This window comes from Macrobrachium rosenbergii, chromosome 28 (genome assembly GCF_040412425.1).
Source record: "Macrobrachium rosenbergii isolate ZJJX-2024 chromosome 28, ASM4041242v1, whole genome shotgun sequence".
In the NCBI taxonomy this organism is placed as follows: Eukaryota; Metazoa; Arthropoda; class Malacostraca; order Decapoda; family Palaemonidae; genus Macrobrachium; species Macrobrachium rosenbergii.
In genome coordinates, this window is record NC_089768.1 from 13,657,501 (window position 1) to 13,665,305 (window position 7,805).

The window sequence follows — 7,805 nt, forward strand, 5'->3', positions numbered from 1 at the left end:
GAAGCTACAGAGCTGAAATACCTTTGATGGTCTCTGTCAAAAATGTGTGCAGTCAGCTGTACCTGGCAACTACTGATTGGGTCTTTGCTATAAAAGCCACAGCGATTGGTGCAGAGTGGCAATTGTTTCTGAGCTTCTCTGTGGAAGAATTCATCCAAATCCTCCTTCAAAATGGTAACGTAAACAAAATTTTGTTTTGCTTCAAAATAATCCTACAGGTTACTCTTCTAATACGATTGGAAGTCAATTGTTTGATAATAAGACTTCCTCTCTCTCGTCAGCGAAAATCTCGAGACTACTCAAATTTTCTTCACCAGCAATTGGAATGTAAAAGTTTTGCATAATAATTTTAGACTGACTCTTTTACGAAGTCATAAATTGCTTTGGCAATAAAGTGATCAAAATTAGTAACCATATCAAACCATCAAACATTTTGACTCCCTTCCAGAAAGGTTTCACGTTGGCACTCGTAACTGTCCTGTTGGTGGGCGTGGCAATTGGAATGCCTCAAGGTGGTCACCCAAATAACTGCCAGAACTGGTGCCAAAACAGCGCTGGTCAGTACACATGCTGTGACAAACTCCGTAAGTGCATTCAGTTTTCTTTTCTTATGTGTTCCAAGTTTTTTTATTGTGACTGTAACCTTTTTAGTAAATTTTCACATTCTACTGGGATCGTGGAATAAGAAATTTTCAGATCAAATTAGTCACTGCAATCCATACCCGTTTGTTCTTGTGAACCTTTTGTAAAAGTATTTCTAATTTCCCTAACAGCAAAATGCCCCGTTGACAACCGACCACCTGGAGAGTGCAACTGGCCATTTCAGCAGGAGCTGGTGTTTCTGGTCCTCGGGTAAGTGACTTGACACTTTACTTTTAGACCTCGTAATCTTTTGAGTTTATAATGATATAGTGGTTCAGGAATACTAAAGTACATTGCAATATATTTGAATATGATACATCAAAAATCAACTATTGAATAGAACCTTCATGTACATGACTCAGCTGGGGCACAGAAAGAAGTTCAATTTTAGCAGTGACCAAGACACTGTATAATCGTACGCATTTTTTTCCAGCGATGCGCAAATGACAGCTCATGCGGAGCAGGCGCCATCTGCTGCCCTGATAAGTGTCTCGGATACACCGTCTGCAAAAATCTTTGATTTTCCTGAAGTTTCCAAAGCATCTGGAATACAGGACTGACCAAAATGGATCTTCATTCTCATTTTCAGAGTTAGGTTTTGTTCCCACTGATAAAGTTATTGTTAAGAATGTTTACTCCTTGCTTATGTTGCACCAGTTGTTTTGAGATTGTTAATTGCTGTTAAGGAAAATGTTATTAAAAAGATCCGTGAAAAAGAATGCATGTTTTCCATTTCATACAACCTCTTTCAACGCTGGTTATACGTTTTTATGTAAAAACTTGGCACTTCAAATTATAATTGACCTGGAAAAGAGTCCACAGCAGTCCTCATATCCAGTTCCACATATTAACTTTACTTATTTGCTACTTGTTCGGGCAAGGGCCAGTTGTAGCTCACAGCTGACGTAGAGGGGATGCATGGTGGACTTTCACCTCCAAACATTTTAGAATTCACACTTTTTTTTTCTCTCTCTCTCCGGGTCGTCTTCTTAAACAAAACTGGATGCAGAAGACGATTCTCTTCCATGAATTATGTCGGTAAACAAAGGGAAATAAAGTGTACATATAATTATAACGCTAGCGACACACTGGCCACGTGTCATTGGCACTGGGACCTGTCCCCCACTGGCTGTCAGCCTAAGAAACAGAGTTCAATGCATGCCCTATGAGCATACAGAGGCCCAGGAGGACTTTAATCTTTTAACTAATTATACATTGCACGTTATATGTATTGGTGTTATAAAATATTTGAAATTGCAAGAACAGCAACACATGATATGTTTTAGTGTGAGCTATTGCGCGCGCGCGCGTTTGTGTGAGAAAGAGAGGCTGGGAAAGTGGACCGACAGCTTTTGCTGACCGAGTAGGCTGCAACGGAACATTCCAGAACCACTGAAGAATCTCCATTCGAAGAAGTTATATCTAGACACTCTTCTTATCCTCTAGTTTCCTGTTATAGCGCATGATTTTATATTGTTGTGTCAGATATAAACCAATATTTTGATAGCGAGGCTTGAAATGTACAAAATTTAGCTAGATGCAGGAATGAATCAAGAAGTGTTCTTAATGGAAATTAATGTAAAAAAAAAAAAAAAAAAAAAAATACTTGTCTGATCCTCTATTTTCCTATCTTATGCATCTTTTGAACTTTTAGGAATCTCTGATCCCATTCTAAAAGACAAGACAGCGTTGCAGAATAGTCCAATGTATGGTTGACGCGAGCACTCAGCAGCAAATACAAGGAGAAAAAGCTAGAATAGAGCAGTGGTAACAAATAAGTGGATCCTCCTTAACCTAACTTGAACTAAGATCTCTCGTCCTTCTGGCAAAGGGCCTTTACCCTTACTGGACGCCATCTACAAGTGTGGCAGAAGTAATTGCACGGGTACTTCCTTACATAATCTAAATGCCAAATCCTACAAAATGGGGTACTTCCTAAATATACTTTCTTGCATATCCTAGATGGTAAATCCTATGTGATGGGGTACTTCCTACATATCCTATATGCCACATCCTTTATGACGAGGGTACGTCCTTGCGTATCCTAAGTGCCACATCTTCTATGATGGGTGCTTTATGTATCCTAGATGCCACACCTTATATGATGGGGTACTTCCATATGAATCCTAGATGCCACATCCCACATGTTGGGGTACTTCCTAATGTATCCTAGATACCACATCCTACATGAATAGGGCAGGTCGTGGAAAGCTTTGTATCTACCTCTCCTGACCACCTCAATACATCCCACCCCACCCACGGACGGTGTTCTCTAATCAATGGTTTAGTTATCATCACTTAATATATTTCTCTGAAGACGGTCTGGGGCACCTGGACTGGTCGTTATCATTGTGGCTTCAAACAAGTATTTAGTAAGCTATTTTGGCACAATAAGATAGAGGTTTACCTCTCCCAAAGGAAGTTATATGTCTGGCACAATAAGCGTTGCAATATTTTTACGTATCAGCTAACCAAAATGAATAAAACTTTAAATATGAACATAAATAACTTTATCATGTTGTTCCATTTTGACACCCATTGTTACATTGACAACATTTCCAAGGGAGGAGAAGAAGGAGTCTGGAAATATCTGGGAACTTGACCATGAGAGACCGAAATTTCACTATATCATTAGAAAAGAGGATATAAAGCTGGCAAAGGAAATAATCGTTTCTTGGCACAGATTAGGTGGAGAAGTTACAGATACGATAAAAAATTGGAAATTGTGCTCACAGTTATTTGAGAGGTCCACAGAACACGCTATTTTATGAACTATTCAACAGTGTACATCGCTGCCACTATATTGGTACGGATGTTGCGCATGTTCCAATAAGAAATACATAATATAACAACATATACACATACATGTGTATGAAAACGTTTATAATATGAAGGCTTAGTTTGATTTACAGAATTCATTGGACTGAATATAACTGACGCTAAATATCTTTGATTGGTATACTCACAACATTACAAAACACTAACTGCTGCTATACTAGTGTAACTTTAGAAGATTTGATTCTATTCTTTCCACAGTACACGTAAAAACAAAATTGCCACAAGACTGCCAATCATATAAGGTGTGAAATCTAGGTTACGTAAGGAGGTACCCCATCATGTCGGATGTGATATCTACGATACACAGGGATGTACCCCATCATGTGGATGTGGCATCTACGTTAAGTATGAAAGCACCCCCATCATGTAGGATGTGGCATCTAGGTTAAGTAAGGAAGTACCCCATCATACAGGATGTGCCATCTAGGATGCGCAAGAAAGTACTCCCATAACGTATGATGTGGCAACTAGGTTAAGTAAGGAAGTACCCCATCATCTAGGATGTGTCACCTAGGATAAGCAAGGAAGTACCCCCACCATATAGGATGTAGCATCTAGGTTAAGTAAGGAAGTACAGCAATCATGTAGAATGTGGCATCTAGGTTAAGTAAGGAAATACCCCAATCATGTAGGATGTGGCATCTAGGTTACATAGGGACGTACCCGAGTAACTACTTCTGCCAAACTTATACAGTAGTTGGCGCCCTGTGAGGGTAAAGCCTTTTGCCAGAAGGACGCGAGATCTTAGTTTAAGTGAGGATAGCACTGATTATCGTTTGTGTTTCTTCTTCTTGTGTTTGTTGCTGAGTACTCATGCCAGCCACAGAGTACTTCTGCAACGCTGCATATCTTTGAGAATGCGTTCTAAGTATCTCAAAAGTTCTGTGGATATGAAAGATAGCAACACAGAGGAAAGACACAAACGAAGGTCACTATTCTTGATTGATTCCTGCATTAACCTAGATTTTGTACATTTCAAGTCTCACTGGAATCCCAGCCTATCAAAATATTGGTTTATTGTTTTAGAAATATAAATCATACTTTGTACTAAGGTACTACAGGACAAGAAAATTATTTAGATGTAACACCTTTGAAGGAAGACTTTCAAATGCTTCATGAATACTCCGTTTCAGCCTGCTCGGTCATCTAATCCTGTCGGACTGCTCTCTCTCTCTCTCTCAGCAACAGGCAGTTGATATTCTTTGTCTAGTTTTGGAACTCTTTTCCTATTTCTTTTTTCCTCTGGGATTATCCTCACTCTTATTATTCCCTCTCTTTTTCTTGTGGTTCACAGTTCTGGCGTGGGCTAATGTGAAAAATAATCTTGTATTGAAACACATTTTTATTAATGAAGCTCCTTCCAGAGAGGTAATTTTGCAGTAATGTCTCCATTCTCAATCATTGCAATGTATGCCTTCTTTCTACATTAACCACTGTTGCCAAATTACAGCCAAATAAATGTTTCATATCCCTGCATTTTCACAATGTCCATGCCTGGACCATTTGCACTTAACTCACAAATATTTCTGCTGAAATTCAATTTATCCAAGACAGTCCTTGAGGCAATACTTCCAAGGGTCGTCCAAAACAAACAAACCCCGCCCCTTCATTGACCTACAAATATCACAAGTTTTCCTAGTCCGAAGACAATTTTTAGTTCGTTGTGCATATCCAGTTTTCTTTTTAATTGCATCCTTTATCATCCGTCTTCTCGCGCTGGCACTCACATTCATGCACACTGCAAATCGAAGCTTTAATGCTTCATTTCTTCGTTGCTCTTCTTTTTTTTAACAAACGGTAGGCATGCACAATAGTTGCCATCGACCGATATGGCGTCCTTGCTCCTTGGTGACTTGTAAACCGTTCGAAGAGGTGGAGATGGTACCGTTTTAGTTGAAGGTGTGCTGCAGAAGCAATGGAGTGAGGTCAATCCACCATTTAGGAGGAATTTTGTCCATCCAAAGGGGCCTAAAGTCCCTCTTAAAGGAAGCCCTTTTCCCGCCCCCAAAAAAAAAGTTCTCCCTTTCCACATCTGACTTCCAACCAGTATCTTAAAAAAAAGTTTTGGTATCTAATAACAGAACCACTAAAAAAATATTGGGAATACCGTCACCTTACACAAACATGTATCCTCTGTGGCCTTATTTAATTATGTATTATGGTTATAATGATTCCATTCCATCAAGTATAACTCTCTCTCTCTCTCTCTCTATTCATATATATATATATATATATATATATATATATATATATATATATATATATATATATATATATATATATATTTGTATATATAAGAAAGCACTGAAAATTATCGTCTTTCTCCTCTTACATAGCCTCAGGGCTTACTTTGGGAAAACGACTTTGAAGTTTCTCGCCGATTCGTGGATGAGCGCAAAGCAAAGCATTTCTCAGTTGCCAGGCAAATACCACTCATATATGAATGAGGCTACAGAGCTGAAATAGCTTTGACGGCCTCTGTCAAAAATGTTTGCAGTCCCTTTGTACCTGGCAACTACTGATTGGATCTTTGCTATAAAAGCCACAACGATTGGTGCAGAGTGGCAATTGTTTCTGAGCTTCTATGTGGAAGAATTCATCCAGATCCTCCTTCAAAATGGTAACGTAAACAAAATTTTGTTTTGCTTCAAAGTAATCCTACAGGTTACTCTTCTAATAACAATGGAAGCCATTTGTTTGATAACAAGATTTCCTCTCTCTTCAGTGAAAATCTCGAGACTACTCAAATTTTCTTCGCCAGCAATTGGAATGTAAAAGTTTTGCATAGTAATTTTAGATTGACTCCTTTATAAAGTCATAAATTGCTTTGGCAATAAAGTGATCAAAATTGGTAACCATGTCAAACCATCAAGCATTATGACTCCCTTCCAGAAAACTTTCACGCTGGCCTTCATGACTGTCCTGCTGGTGGGCGTGGCAATCGGCAAACCTCAAGGCGGTCACCCAAATAACTGCGCAAACTGGTGCCAAAACAGCGCTGGTCAATTCACATGCTGTGACAAACTCCGTAAGTAAATGCGGTTGTCTTTGTAAGTATTCTTTCCGTTGATGAGTGAATCGCGCTCATATGCTCTCAGTCTCATGTTTTGGTTGTGACTGATACCTTTTCACCAGGTTTTCCCTTTTCTATTGGGACTGTGGGATTAAATGATTTCAGATAATTATTCAATGAAACTTATATTCAATTGTTATTGTGTGTCTATTATAACACGTTTCTTCTTTTCCCGCGCAGCGAAATGTCGAAGGTCCTGCAGCTTGACACCTACTCCTGTAAGCTCCAGATTTCGTACTTTTGCGGTTTTATACTGATATAGTTGTGTCATGAATACTTAAACATAATGTCGTATAGTCGAACTTGACGAAAAAAAAAAAAAAAAAACTGAATGGTCAGACATAACCTTGATCTATATAACTGAACTGGGGCACCAAAAGAATGCTACAATCTTTCTTCTTATTTTTCAGCGATGCGCAAATGACAGCTCATGCGGGCCAGGAGCCATTTGCTGCATGGATGTATGTCTTAGGTACACCGTCTGCAAAAACATTTGAGTTTCCCGAGTATCCAAAACATCGGGAACGCGGGACTGACAAATATAGATGTTCAGTCTGATTTCCAAAGTTAGGCTTTGTTCACCCAGTGATGAAGTTATTGTTGCGAGCTTTTGAACCCTTTGCCTTTTGTTGCATCACTTGCTTTGAAATTGTTAGTAAAAAATCTATGATAAAGAATGCATGTTTTTCTTTTTCATACAACCCCTTTCATCGTCGGTTATTGTTATTTCGTTAGTAAGTGAGAGAATGAAACTTAATCCTTTAATACTTAATAACTGAGTGAAGTTAATATGTGTAACTGAATAAAAGAAGTGTTGTGAAATCATATCCATATTTATTATTTGAAGTGCCGAGTTTTTACCTGAAAAAAAATACCAAAAAAATATATATATATATATATTTATATATATATATATATATTTTTTTTTTTTTTTTTTTGTATCAGGTAAAAACTCGGCACTTCAAATAATAAATCTGGATATGAGTTCACAGCACTTCTTTTATTTAGTTACACATATTAACTTCACTTACTGGCTGCTAGTATGATCAACGACCCGTTCCAGCTTACAGGTGGCGTGGAGGGGAAGCGTGGGTAGAAATCTGTTTTCAGTGTTATGGATTTTCATCTCAGAATACATTTTAAATTATATTTTTTCGGGTGTTCTGATGAAACATCACCGGATGTAGGAGACGGGTTCTCCTCTTTCGTGGTTTGTGTCGACAAACAAAACAAAACAGGTGTAGAAATTCTC

At 38.4% G+C, this 7,805-nt stretch overlaps 2 long non-coding RNA genes across 2 annotated transcripts; both read left to right on the forward strand.

The window, feature by feature from the left end:
• The first annotated feature begins 448 nt into the window (after window positions 1-448).
• On the forward strand, window positions 449-1,361 carry LOC136853897 (uncharacterized). The gene is made up of 3 exons (XR_010857562.1): window positions 449-584; window positions 774-852; window positions 1,076-1,361. It is a non-coding gene; the product is annotated as an uncharacterized lncRNA (long non-coding RNA).
• Window positions 1,362-5,982: 4,621 nt separating this feature from the next.
• Window positions 5,983-7,330, forward strand: LOC136853898 (uncharacterized). The gene is made up of 4 exons (XR_010857563.1): window positions 5,983-6,100; window positions 6,373-6,508; window positions 6,734-6,771; window positions 6,964-7,330. It is a non-coding gene; the product is annotated as an uncharacterized lncRNA (long non-coding RNA).
• Window positions 7,331-7,805: the final 475 nt, after the last annotated feature.